We start from the raw sequence: 15056 nt of genomic DNA on the forward strand, positions 1-15056 counted from the left end.
CAAACACAAAAATGAACTCCCTGCATGATGCTGTGCACTGTGCGAATTACGGGGGGGAAGGGGGGTCTGAGACCCCTTAATTGACACGAGACCCCCTGAAAGCCTCAACTGCAACATTTTGGGGGGGTTTCTTGGGAAGTATTTATCATTTTTTTCACTTGCTATTGTCACTACAGATGCCATTTGAAAGCACGTCACGTTTGTTTTAACTGTGCTTCATAAGGAAATATATATTTCACCATACCGTGGTTGGCTGGATTCACATGTTCACGCATGCGTGTGTGCGAGCGCGCGCCCGCACGAGAGGGAAGCACGAGTTGGCTTTTTGTTTTTTTTTAACTTAATTTTAGATGTACATAACAAACAATGGGCACATTCAGAAGGAGCATCATCCATAAAAAATCATTAAGGACATAGAAACAATACAGCTTGAGTTGTTAATTTAAGGCAAATGAGAAAATGATCTATACTTGGAAAATAAATAATAAAATAAGTTGAGTAAGGAGAGGGAATCATTTTACAGTTCAGAGGGAAATCATTTTAGGGAATCGTATATTTGAAGTGCTTTTGGTCCTTTCATTGTTTTCAATGATTTGAGTTGATAATTGGAATTCATTTAGAAAAACAATCCATCTGGGGGGAGATTTCATAGTCCTGTTTTTATGAATAAAGAATTTTGAGAGGCACAGGATTATGTTACAGCAGATTTCATCACTTTTATTTTTTAATATCAAACCAAAAGTGATGTCATTTATTGAAAAGAAAAGTGGAATGGATTTAATTTGGGAAGCATGAGTATCCCATTTGGTTGCAGTCATGTGACTTGGACACAGGCCAAATAATACACTTTAAGATTTCAGCTCTTAAAAACAATTGAAACCCAATTTACTACTCAAGAGTTGTAGATACTGCTCACACGTTTAGTCCGAAACACCTCGTCAAACTGTGAAAGTGAGATTTAAAAGGAGGTTGAAGAAACATTCAAAGGGTTAAATGTCCGTCGTCGGACACTGAATATGCTTGTGTTATTAGGAGTTATCAAATCAAAATGTTACCACACAGGGGAAATCCTCCTCTTTCTTCCTTTTTAAAGACATTTTTTGTGCTTTGACATCTTTTATTTCTAGAGGAGAGGAAAGTGTAGAAACCAAGCGGCAAACTCCGGTCTCAAACGATGAAGCCAATGCGGAAGTGCTATAAACTGAATCCGCTTGAGGCTGGCTGCAGAAACACCGGAAACTACATAGACATGAATGGGAAAAAGACGATCTTTGCAGCATTAATAAACATGTTTGCAGCCTGGTTCAAAAAACGGCTTGGCCATATGAAGCTAATCTCTCTAATGGCACACACTGTACGGGGGGTGAATTTTTTTCTAACGTGACGGTTCAGAAGATATTAAGATTACGAGTTTTGCCCAAATAAGGACATGACTGACGTGACTCCCGGTCGGGAACACACAGCCATTGGCTAAGGGGCTCACACTACGTGACACTCTGCCTGGTTGAGTTCCGCATTACCAATATGGCTGCTGCCGTCGATTTGCTTCAAAACAGCTCTCAGGAACAGATGGGTGACATCACGGATACTACGTCCATATTTTTTACAGTCTATGGTGGAAACTGGGAGAGAGTGGGGGAAAAAATGCGGTAAGAAAGTCACAGGCTGGACTCGAACCCAGGTCTGTTGATTCACAGGCGTGCAACTTAACCATTCGGCTAAGTCCGCAGCTGATTCGAAACTGGTCCGCAACACCGCCAGACCCAATCCTCCTCTTTCTAGCTGGCTGGCTCCGTCTTACCTGTCCTTCTCTCCTCACTCCCTCACTCAACCTGCACCCAGCCCCTAAAGACGAGGAGCAGTTTAGGCTGTGGCTGAAGGCGCCGAACCTCAAGTGCCCACCTAAGCGCCCGTATGTGTGCTCGTTTGATTTCGTGGACGGGAAGCCGACAGATGAGTACCCTTACCCCGAGAAATGGCTCGGCTATGATGCTCCAGTAAAGAAGCCCCTGCTCTGTAGAGGTTCTCAGATATGGGTAAGCTAGCTTGTTATTGTTGACTTGTTAGCCTAAAGTTACACTCGTGTAATCCGTGTTTGTTTACCTCTAACGTTGTGAACATAATGAACATTTAATTGACTGCAATTAATATGGAGGATTACCATTGCGACCATATAAGTATCAAACTTACGTTGGTTATTTACATTACAGTCTTACTGTAGCACATATTATCCCTGTAAGATGCTTGTAGGCTAGAGCAAGCTACATTTAGAGAGCTCTGTCTCACATGATTTTGAATGCTGACCGTGCCGTACTAATGCTCATGATGTTGGACCTTCAAATACACTCACTTGACTTGTGTGACCGCCTGGTTGAAATTGAAGTGCTAATGTGAAAATGTGGTTTTTTTTTCAACAGATGCATCAGTGAGAGTCAGCGAAGCAGTGGACAACTGCGAGGAGGACCAGATTGCCATGCCCACACGCTGCGATGTGGAAACTCAGTGGGAGGATCTGCGCGTCTCTGACCACAGCTATGGTTTAAAAGCATCGCTCCACCTGAAGCCACTGACATACGATATCGGAACACGGTGCGCTGAGCCAGCTGCGTTGTAGAGATCAAAGAGATCGTCGTGGACGTCAGGAGAGGCCGACAGCAGCACCTCCCACTGACCATCAACGGCGCTGCTGTGGAGAGGGTGAGCAGTACCAAGTTCCTGGGACTGCACATCTCTGATGACCTCTCCTGGACAAACAACACCGCATCACTGGCCAAGAAGGCTCAAAAACGGCTCTACTTCCTCCGTAAACTGAAAAAAAGCACAAGTCCCACCCCCATCATGTTCTCCTTTTACAGAGGCACCATCGAGAGCGTCCTCACTGGCTGCGTCGCTGTGTGGTTTGACGGCTGTACTGCCTCCTGCCAAAAGACTCTGCAGCGCATAGTGAACACAGTCAGCAAGATCATCGGTGTTCCTCTGCCCCCCCTCACAGACATTTTCCACACCCGCCTCACCAGCAGAGCCGTCAGCATCGCTGGTGACACCTCCCACCCCTACCACTCCTTCTTCAGTCTCCTGCCTTCAGGGAAAAGGTACCGGAGCCTCCGGGCCCGCTCCACCAGACTGTTGAACAGTTTTTTTCACCAGGCTGTCAGGATGCTGAACTCCTCTCACTACCTCCCTCCTCTGCCCCCTGGACTTTGACTTTAACCAACACACACGCACGCACGCACGCACGCACGCACGCACACACACACGCACACACACTACATACAAGGACTCTACCTCAGCTGCTTTTTGCACATTAACCGGTTACTCTATCATTTACTTATTCTCAATACTGTCTGCACCTTAATATCATTTGCACTATTATCTATTCTCATTTTCAGTGTACATTTTTAAACTGTCACTGCAATACCTGCACTGTGCAGGCTGTTTTTATAGATAGAACTGTATTTATTATATTTTATTGTATTTTTATATTTAAATTTTAGATATTTAAAGAGCTGGAAGAGAGAGAAACAGCATCTCGTTTTTCCTGAATGTCTTGTATATTCAGTGAAAATTGACAATAAAAACCTTTGAATCTTGAATCTTGAATCTTGTACTCCACCTTACTGAGGAAGGACAACCTTTGTTTGCTCCACACAGGGTTGTCTCTGGAGGCTTTCAACTGTGTTGCTGAACACCTCACAAAAGAGTACAATAACAGCTTCCAGTTACACCCCAGGAATCAGCTTCTTATGACCCTGATGAAGCTGCGTCTCAATTTATTGAAGGGTGACCTTGCTGAGAGGTTTGGTGTCTCTCAGACCATAGTAAGCAAGGTGATTACGTGCTGGCTTGATCTCACGGAGGAGAACATGAGATATTACATACCCTGGCTTCCCATGGAGACCATTCAGGCAACAATGCTTCAGTGTTTCAAGGAACACTATCCAAAAGCCACCTGTATGATTGACTGTTCAGAGACCCCCCCCTTCAAAAGCCATGCAACCTTGACTGGAGAAGTGAGTCCTACAGCTGCCGTTTCTGGTTGCAGCAGCTTCGAACCCTCTTTACCTTTTACACTATTTAACTTTATTTTTTGCTATTTTTTCCTTATAAAAAAGGATGCATCTTGTTTGTGACTTATTGTACCACCGCAGTGTTTTAGTTGTGGATTATTTTTGAAGGAGTTAAGTGGTATTCTGACTTCATTGTCTGGAGAATGACTTACTCCCGTGAGGAACTACTGCGCTACAGGCGTGCAGCAGGAGTTCCCTCAACGTGCATCCCTGAGGAGATACGGAGAGGCGGCCAACGCGGGAAGAAGGCCGGCAGGAAAGTCAGAAAGAGGATCGAGAGGGACAGAAAATTCAAGCCTTTTCTTCCATCCATCATCATGGGGAACGTGAGGTCACTCGCCAACAAGACGGATGAACCGATGGCTTTAGTAAACAGCCAGAGCATCTACAGGGAGTGCAGTTTGCTCTGCTTCACGGAGACATGGCTGCACGGGAATATACCGGACACTGTGCTTGAACTGGCTGGCTTCACGCTGATACGCGCAGACAGGGGAAAGCAGAGCGGTAAGAAGAGAGGAGGAGGTCTTGCTGTCTTTGTGAACTCTAAATGGTGTAATCCCAGGCATATTACAGTGAAGCACTCTGTCTGCACCCCTGATGTGGAACTTTTGGCGGTGGGATTACGGCCGTACTATCTGCAGCGGGAGTTTTCACACACTATCGCTGTGACTGTCTACATTCCTCCATCAGCTGCAGCGGCTTCAGCGAGTGACGTCCTCCAGTCTGTGATCGCGTGCCTGCAGACGCAGCACCCCAAAACTCTGGACCTTCTGTGTGCCAACGTGAGGGGGGCTTACAGCTGTTCTCCTCCCCCCCCCTCTTGGAGAACCAGACCACAACCCGATCCACCTGGAAACCACCTACAGGCCACTCGTGAACCAGCAGGAGGCCTGCACCAGGATGGTAAAGGTTTGGTCTAAGGATGCAGAAGGAGCCCTCCAGGAGTGCTTCAATGTCACAGACTGGGAGCTTTTTAAAGAGGACCACGGTGACATTGAGCACCTGAGGACCAGTGGCGGCTGGTGGAGTTTTGTCCAGGGGGGGCTATAACTCCAAAATAGTACATGTTTGCTTGCTTTTTGGTAAATGTCTGGGGTATCACACCAGTGTATTTACATACATGAAAACAGCAAAAGCAACATTGTAATGTCACGTACTGTTCTAACTTTTGTACATAAATTTTGCTCTTCTTTCCTTGAGAGAAATACATTTCTCAATGACTCTATGGTTAAAGTCAGGGATGCTTTTGACAAGTTTCTTCTCCATAGAGAGCACGGCCAATTCATTGAGACGATCCTGTGACATTGTGTTCCTGAGGAAGGTCTTGATTCTCTTCAGTGTTGAGAAGCACCTCGCAGATTCAGTGAGATTCATTTGATCGTCTTGCTGCATCACCTGTAATAGATAAGTGACCATGGTGATGGTGTCTCATGGCTGTAGTATTCATGCTGCCACTGGTGCAGTAGGCTAAATAGCTACAGTAGATCATTGATTAATAAGATTTCTGTTTACCATGTGTATAAGCTGTGTAAGCTAATCATTGTCTCAGTACTTATTTAAAGAGGTGTGGATATTATTCATGCATCACCAATTAATGTGTGTGTAGTAATGATATTACATGCTCGCCAGCAGAGGGCGCTGTTACACTGTGTATAATGCTTGTTAACAAATAATCTGTCAAATAATAGCATTACTATTCCTGCCAGTCTAACTTTTCTGAAAAGTGCTTTAAATCAGTAATACCTGTCTTTATCCATGATGGGTCAGATCCTGATGTTTGGAAAAGGAGGCAGGGAAAGCAGACTAACGCATTAGCATCACTGCATGTAGTTAGCCTTGTTGCTAAACCAGGTCCTGGAAAAAGACCGGATGTATTGTGTCCCTCTGTCTTTGGACTGATGATTAATGTTGATGTTGGGCTGATCAGGTCCACGCTCTTTCACGTGGAGCTTCTCCTGGTACGTTCTCCTCTCTAAAGGTGATGTTTTGAGTGACTTCACTGAGTTATTTACTTTCTCTGCGTCTCTGTCCGATCGTCTCCTACTCCCACGGCTCGAGCTGTCAATCAACCGCGCTTGATGACAGACGGCTGTGACGTCAGCCCCATGACAGGAGGGTGATGGTTTGTAAATCAAGCTGCATTCAGCTCTGGGCGCAGGGAAGGTGCGCCCCGACACGGCCCTATCTCTTGTATTGAAGAGGAGCTACTGCGCATGTACAACTTTTAACGAGAGTCTATGGCCAAAGATTTCTGCGCCCCGGAGGAAAACCGGAGAAAACCAGTCTATGGGGAAAACCCATGGGGAACATACGTCACCAATCAGACAACACAGATGAACGAAACAGCTTTGCTAATAATTATTTAACTATACAATATTAATCTTGCTCATTTTAAAATATATATACATACAGTTCAGAATATTATTTTATTATTTAATTATTTTTATTTTTATTTTTTTTTTAATGTCTTGTGGTGGGTGGTGGGGCGGCGCCCTAGCGCCCCTATTGGCCAGCCGCCACTGCTGAGGACACTGCTGACTGCTTTCCTGGACCCGCTGCAGTTCACATGTCGGCCGCACATCCGTGTGTGCCATCATCTTCCTCACCCACAAGTCTCTCTCCCTAGACAAGCAGGGAAGCACTGTAAGAGTCATGTTTTTTGACTTCTCCAGTGCTTTCAACACCATCCAGTCCTGTCTTCTGAGAGACAAACTGCTGGCCATGCAGCTTTACCCGGACACCACAGACTGGATCGTGAACTACCCCACTGGATGGCCACAGTACGTTAGAGTGGATGGCTGTACCTCTGAGGTGGACAGGAGCAGCACCGGCGCACCCCAGGGGACTGCTCAACAATTATTAAAAGTTATTAGCAATTAAAAATTAAAATTAAGAGAGGTCAAAAATAAGCATATCTTAAAATCACACACACACAAACACACCAGGTATTTTGGTGTGGAGGAGGCTCTTCTGAAGTCGTTCACATCATGAACAGATGTTGTTTGTAAATAGTTAAACCTTCACATCATGAACAGATGTTGTTTGTAAATAGTTAAACCTTCACATCATGAACAGATGTTGTTTGTAAATAGTTAAACCTTCACAACATGAACAGATGTTGTTTGTAAATAGTTAAACCTTCACATCATGAACAGATGTTGTTTGTAAATAGTTAAACCTTCACAACATGAACAGATGTTGTTTGTAAATAGTTAAACCTTCACATCATGAACAGATGTTGTTTGTAAATAGTTAAACCTTCACATCATGAACAGATGTTGTTTGTAAATAGTTAAACCTTCACATCATGAACAGATGTTGTTTGTAAATAGTTAAACCTTCACATCATGAACAGATGTTGTTTGTAAATAGTTAAACCTTCACAACATGAACAGATGTTGTTTGTAAATAGTTAAACCTTCACAACATGAACAGATGTTGTTTGTAAATAGTTAAACCTTCACAACATGAACAGATGTTGTTTGTAAATAGTTAAACCTTCACAACATGAACAGATATAAATTGTTGAATTGATGTTATGTTTGTAAATAGTTATTTTCATAAATGTAGGTTGAAAAGTTAAAAAACAAGCAAACCTATTAAGTTACTGTGCTATGGTATTTTTTGGGGAAAAATAGTAAATGGTCTCAGAAGGGAGGATGTGGTGTTAGTGCTTTGTAACTGCACAGTTTGCATATACTGCCACCTAGTGGATAAACACTGTAACTTCCGGTGACTAAGGAGTTAAGGAATAAACCCATCTCGTGTAATCCTGCTGTCCGTGTCCAGTACTTTAATAGTCAAGTACAACTCTCAAACATAATGTAACAGTTACATTACAGTCTTAAAGCTGCGGTTGGTAATCCGATTTAGATACACTTTTTGTTATACTGGTTAAAATGATCTTTATGTCCTGATGGCAATCAATACATAATGTGTGCTTAAAAAAGAGCGAAGAAAAGCTGCTGTCTACAGCCGGAGTAAACCTGGGAAAACAACAACCAATCAGCCTTTTTTGGGTGCCAAAATTTTAAACCATTCAAATCCCGTCCTGCCGTTCTGCCCGCCTCCTGCACGTACATTTCCCCGGCGTGCACTCTGAGTCCCCCTCTCGCTCGACCTCGGGCCTGTCCCCTCTGACCCGATGAATTGCTTTGCTAAGGACTGTAGTCCGGATCAGGGTCTAAAAAGCTCTCACCAGGGGGGCTCTGACAAGCAGAAGAATTAATGACATTTACTAAGTCCGACAGAAAATGTATTTGTACACTACCGTCCAAAAGTTTGGGGTCACTTAGAAATGTCCTTATTTTTGAAAAAAAACGCACAGTTTTTTTCAATGTAGATAACATTAAATTAATCAGAAATACACTCTATACATTGTTAATGCTGTAAATGACTATTCTAGCTGCAAACGTCTGGTTTTTGGAATATCTACATAGGTGTATCGAGGCTCATTTCCAGCAACCATCACTCCAGTGTTCTAATGGTACATTGTGTTTGCTAATCATGTTAGAAAGCTAATGGATGATTAGAACACCTTGAAAACCCTTGTGCAGTTATGTTAGCACAGCTGAAAACGGTTTTGCTGGTTAGAGAAGCTGTAAAACTGGCCTTTCTTTGAGCTAGTTGAGTATCTGGAGCATCACATTTGTGGGTTCGATTATACTCTCAAAATGGCCAAAAAAAGAGAACTTTCATATGAAACTCCACAGTCTATTCTTGTTCTTAGAAATGAAGGCTATTCCATGCGATAAATTGCCAAGAAGCTGAACATTTACTACAACGATGTGTACTACTCCCTTCAGAGAACAGCACAAACAGGCTCTAACCAGAGTAGAAAGAGAAGTGGGAAACCCTGGTGCACAACTGAACAAGAAGACACGTACAGTAGAGTCTATAGTTTGAGAAATAGACGCTTCACAGGTCCTGAACTGGCAGCTTCATTAAATGGTACCCGCAAAACACCAGTGTCAATGTCTACAGCAAAGAGGCGACTCTGGGATGCTGGCCTTCTAGGCAGAGTGGCAAAGAAAAGACCATATCTGAGACTGGCCAATAAAAGGAAAAGATTAATATGGATAAAAGAACACAGACGTTGGACAGAGGAAGATTGGAAAAAAGTGTTATGGACAGACGAATCAAAGTTTCAGGTGTTTGGATCACACAGAAGAAGATAAGTGAGATACAGAACAAGTGAAAAGATGCTGGAAGAGTGTCTGACATCATCTGTTAAGCATGGTGGAGGTAATGTGATGGTCTGGGCTGCTTTGGTGCAGGTAAAGTGGGAGATTTGTACAAGATAAAAGGGATTTTGAATAAGGAAGGCTATCACTCAATTTTGCAACGCCATGCCATACCCCGTGGACAGCGCTTGATTGGAGACAATTTCCTCCTACAACAGGACAATGACCCAAAGCACACTTCAAAATTATGCAAGAACTATTTAGGGAAGAAGCAGGCAGCTGGTATTCTGTCTGTAATGGAGTAGACAGCGCAGTCACCAGATCTCAACCCCATTGAGCTGTTGTGGGAGCAGCTTGACCGTATGGTATGCAAGAAGTGTCCATCAAGCCAATTCAACTTGTGGGAGGTGCTTCAGGAAGCGTGGGGTGAAATTTCCTCAGATTCCCTCAATAAATTAACAGCTAGAATGCCAAAGGTCTGCAATGCTGTAATTGCTGCAAAAGGAGCATTCTTTGATGAAAGAAAAGTTTGAAGGACAAAATTATTATTTCAACTAAAAATCATTATTTCTAACATTCTCAATGTCTTGACTATATTTTCTCTGACTATAGTAACTCATTTGATAAATAAAAGTGTGAGTTTTCATGGAAAACACAAAATTGTCTGGGTGACCCCAAACTTTTGAACGGTAGTGTATCTGTAGGGACTAAGAGCCGATTCATGAACACGTTGAGCTTTACTAACCGGTCACTGTCGACCGTGAGCACGCCAACCAACAAAACAACAATCAATGTTTGAATGAATGAAGAACTTCTTCTCTTGTCTCTCCTCTCTCCAGCTCACACACTCTACACCTCTCCTGATGCATTCACTAACCGTCACCACTGTAGGAATTAAGAACATCTACACTGAACACGTTTAACAAACAGTAGAGCTTTTACAGTTTTATATGTGTTATAACTTTTCTCCTGATATCGTGCCACTGGTACAACTGGATAGTGCTAGAATGACAGTTGTGAGTACTAACAGCAGCCATATTTATTTTTGTTTTTAACTTTCACTATGATAATGTTTTGGTGAGGACCGCTTTTGAATCAGTCAGCGGCGCTCGTGCATGTGAGCGGGGGTGGGGGTGGGGGGCGTCGTTTTGGAGGAGCTCTGAGGGAGGAGGGGAGGCGTTAGACGGAGTTGCTACATTCAAATTCATGCTAGTTTTCCGAGACTGCCAACCCCAGCTTTAACTTTGAATGTAGATTGCTTTATGCACGCACTCATCCAACACTTAAACAACTGCGCAATAGTAAAACGATTAGCATTGACAAAATCCATTATCGTTTTATAAATCACTGCACTGTATGAATGAGATCGAGGGATGTTTACCTGTTACCAGAGCGGTCGCGATCGTCCCAAGCGCTCTAACAGGCGATCAGAAGAAAACAAACGTGCTCTTCCGGTGAAAAGTGCTCATGTCATATAAAACTATTACAACTGTAAATAGTTTGTAGTCTGAGAAAAGATATAGAAACTGAGAAACGATTCAATCAGACAGTCGTGAATTTTGCTAATCCAAATTTCAATCCAGTCAGATTGACCAATCAGAAGGTGCGAAAATCTGCAGTCACAGTAGACTATGTGACATCATCTCCCGGCGCGCCACAGAAACACGAAGCATTTCTCGGTTTTGACCGTTTTTGACTCATTTCTCGTTTTTTTTTCGATGTATCTCGTACTTCGTGTTTGCGGAGGAATCATAATAAGTGTATTGAGTCCATAACCAAACTTTTTAATATTTAACACCGTGATAGAAACGGGGAGCTGCACGCGATGATTTATATGTAAGGTGGCCATATTGGATTATTGGTTGTGAGGCAGAGGGCACAACCAGCGGCGGGTCTGTGTGTTTCACTGGCATCTGTGGTAATTAAAAAAAACAAAAAAAAAACCCTGGCTGTACATGCTAGTTAAAAAAAAAAAAAAAAAAAACAAACAAAAAAAACGAACGAACCTGTACACGCTGGTAAAAAAAAAAAAAAAAAAAAAAAAAAAAAAGAAACTACAGGTGTTAGTAAAAGTTCCTCTGCCTCACAACAATTTTGTCCATATCCTGTCAATCAAATCCCCCTTCTCCATTTTTTAACAATTCAAAAATTCCTCCACTTCCTGCCGCCTCGACCAATCAGATGGCAAGGCATCTACGCGTGTGCAGACAACAACGGGAAACTCCGTCAAGGCACCTTTCACGGTAGGTCATTAAAAGGGTTTTCAGATTTGTTGTGATATACGTTTTAGTTCATGCTTGGACATGCTGACTTTACAGGTTTTTCATTTGTTTACATTGTTTTCGTCTATCATGTTCCAACTGACTCAAGCTAGAGAAACACCTTCTGACAGTTTTCCAATTGCCGGTATAACAGTGTGTGATGCTGATCGATGATGACAGAAACTATTTGTGATATCGGGAAAAAAAACTACAACCAGAACACTTTTACACAACGTGTCGTGTTTAGATCAATTTGAAGTGTTAGTCACGGTTTATACATTTACCGTCGCATTTGTGCCTTCTGGGCTGTAACGGTCGCTGAAAACTCCCGCAAATCTCCCCAATTATTCTTGTCAAGTCATATAAACCACAATGAAAAGGTTTAGATTGATTATCGGTGGACAAAGTTAGGGTAAATGGTGCTACCGGCAGTAGAACAGTAGGCAGTAGACTACCCGCACTAGTTCACTCCTGAGTAGTTGACTACCGGCAGTAACTCAGTCGTTAGAGCCTCGACTTGGGAACCGGAGGGTCGCTGGTTCGAGTCGAAGTGGTGACGTCATTAGACAAGTAGGTTTATTTGAATGCTCAACTACTCGGGATACTAACTGTGATATCTTTCCCTAAGTATAAATACATGTCACTGCATGTTTGTGCATCACCAATCTATTCCTGAGATTTATCGACGGCGGCAGCCATATTGGAAATCAAGCAGGTGGAGTTTGAGCCTCTTAGCCAACGGCCATGTGTTCCCGACCGGGAGTCACGTCAGTCATGTCCTTGTATCTTAATATCTTCTGAACCATCGCGTTAGAAAAAAAAACTCCACCACAGATCATAAACATACGTCCGTTTCTTAACAGTCTGTGTGTGATGAGCTGAGATTGAAAGGTGTTTGATGTGAGATTTTAAACACAAAATACTGAACATAATGCAAAATCATAAATCTTAAATTCAAAACAACAGAGGGTGGATTATGTTATATCTGATTGTTTTTTTTTCAGATTCAATATCTAATGAAATTAAGTAATATAGTCTCATATCAATAGAATATATATTCGTGATCAGTTGTTTCCCTGTTTGTTCTGGTTTTCATCATGAAGAGAAGTCTGACAGTAAAGTTTGTCTGTTAGTAAAAACACTTTTATATTTCCTGTCAGGTTAATAAAGTGTCATATAAGGCTGATCATTAATGAGCACAGGGTTTGAAAAGAGGTGCATGGTTTCTATTTTCCCTTAAAGTAATAAATAATTTAATAATGAGGCATTTTAAAAGTAAATCGATCTCTAATGCATCAGGACATAATAAACAGAGAGCAGATTCTCTTCTTCTGCAGGTGTGTGTTAAACAGGTAAACACAGAGACAGATCTCTGTTACTGTTTATATTTATCACTTGGGTATGTACCAAAAACTGTGTGGAGCATGACGAAAATAATAACATGAGTAGAAAAATTTAATTTCCCCCATGGGGATTAATAAAGTACGGTTCTTCTTTCTAAATGAATGTTTTTACAGTGAAGCGTCAAACCCCTTTGCACTAAGTAAAAAGGTGCTTCTAAATCAAAGTGCAGATTAGGTTTAGTTAATGGCGATGTGTTCATTCCATTATGTATAATAGTTTTTTAAATCCTAAAATCGTTTTGTGGTTTGGATACTGCAAAATGATGTATACAAAATACTGCTAATTTAAATCACAGATGGCATCAAAAAAGCATCAAGCCATGGGTGAGCATGCCACCATGAATGGATGTTCCGGCGTAGTCACCTCAGCCTCTGCCGCCATGCAGCCTGCAGTCACCTCAGCCTCTGCCGCCATGCAGCCTGATACTACACCAGAGGAAGGACAGTTGGTGAGGGGGCTTTAACATTTAGTTGAAAATAAGACCCCACAAAGCCAATGATTAAAAAATAAATGTCTTAATAAAATAAGTGATTGACTGCTGTTATCTTTTTTTTAGGCTTTGACCATGACCATGACATGCCAGGCATGGATCGTGTGGACCTACTATCAGAGTTTGTGGTCAGTATGATGAACTCTAGAGGTTAGCACAATCATAGGTTTCTGGCAGAACCTGCTGCCCTATGACCATCAACGGGTGACATTTGCTGCCAGGCATCAGGACAAGCTGATAACGGGAAAGTTCAGCTCACCAAAAAGAAAAAGGAAAAAAAGTCTGAGTTCACTCCTGGTGTGGAGAGTCTGAAGCGATGCGTCCTGGGATCTACTGCCTCCCCTGTACCGTAATTAAGGTTTTGCTTGAGCAGTGTAAAAATCCCAATGTAAATATTTCTGGATATTCATATGTACAAAGTGTGTGATAAGAGTGTATTAGAGTTAAAGTGTAAGGAATTAATCGGCACTGAGAGACAACAGAGGACTTCACTCCGGAGCAGAGGGAGGTGGTGCTGAAGGCCCACAGCTCCACGAGGGGGTGGCTGAACACCCAGTGACCCACATCACCAGCTTCGAGATGAAGAGGTTCAGGATACTCATCAGGGACAAGGAGCAAGTAAGTGTTGACTTGATCATGTATTCATTATTAAACAGTCAGAGCAAAATATGTGAAACATTCTGATATTAAGCTTAATGTTTGTTTAGTTGTTGAATTTAATAACTTGTACTTCATAAAATATAGATAGATATATTTCATTTGTTGTTTGCAGGCAGTCACATCGACATGTGACGCTTCTTTGTGGTCTGGTGATGAATCCGAGCTGATTGCTGCAAACCAGACAGTGGAGGGTAAGGGAGAGAGAGAGCTTGCACACATCCAACTATACAAGATAAATAAAAAATAACAATAACAATACAAACACACAGTGTTTTTAAAATTCGTAGACCTGCCCCAGAGCCAGCCCACAGAGACGCAGTCCACTGTCCGGCTGCAGCAGACGCTCTCCACTGTCCGGCTGCAGCAGATGCTCTCCACTGTCTGGCCGCAGTAGACGCAGTCAACTGCTGTCCGGCTGCAGCAGACGCAGCCAACGCAGTCAACTGCTGTCCGGCCTCAGCAGACACAGCCGACGTAGTCAACTGCTGCCCGGCCGCAGCAGATGCAACCCACACAGCCGACGTAGTCAACTGCTGCCCGGCCGCAGCAGATGCAGCCGACACAGCCGATGTAGCCGATGCAGCCGATGCACCCGATGCAGCAGACGCTGTCCACTGTTGTCCGTCCGCAGCAGACGCAGCAGACGCAGCAGACGCAGCAGACGCAGCAAACGCTGTCCACTGCTGTCCGGCCACAGCAGTCTCCCACCACAAGTCAGGGTCCTGACTTAGCTCTGACCGAAGCCTCTGTAAGTTGTATTCACATTATATGCAAACAATATTAATGACAGATAAAGGTTTACATATATATTAACATTATTTTATTTTTTAACAATGCTATATACACAATTATATAAAATGCTTTGTGATAACTGTGTTGCAGGTTGAGCTAGAGGGTTGGATGTGTCACTGGGAAGATCCCAATGGCATCCCAGCGGCCGACGTCTCTTGGCTCAAAGAGGATCCGGAGAGAGGGCTGTTCACACCCGTCC

General features: G+C 42.9%; 2 long non-coding RNA genes across 2 annotated transcripts; one reads left to right on the plus strand and one right to left on the minus strand.

The window, feature by feature from the left end:
- Window positions 1-691: 691 nt before the first annotated feature.
- LOC117821919 lies at window positions 692-1104 on the minus strand. The gene is made up of 2 exons (XR_004633091.1): window positions 1056-1104; window positions 692-943 (listed from the first exon to the last, which is right to left on the minus strand). It is a non-coding gene; the product is annotated as an uncharacterized LOC117821919 (long non-coding RNA).
- Window positions 1105-1566: 462 nt separating this feature from the next.
- LOC117821918 lies at window positions 1567-2889 on the plus strand. The gene is made up of 3 exons (XR_004633090.1): window positions 1567-2036; window positions 2418-2697; window positions 2856-2889. It is a non-coding gene; the product is annotated as an uncharacterized LOC117821918 (long non-coding RNA).
- The last annotated feature ends 12167 nt before the right edge of the window (window positions 2890-15056 follow it).

This window comes from Notolabrus celidotus, chromosome 11, assembly GCF_009762535.1.
Source record: "Notolabrus celidotus isolate fNotCel1 chromosome 11, fNotCel1.pri, whole genome shotgun sequence".
In the NCBI taxonomy this organism is placed as follows: Eukaryota; Metazoa; Chordata; class Actinopteri; order Labriformes; family Labridae; genus Notolabrus; species Notolabrus celidotus.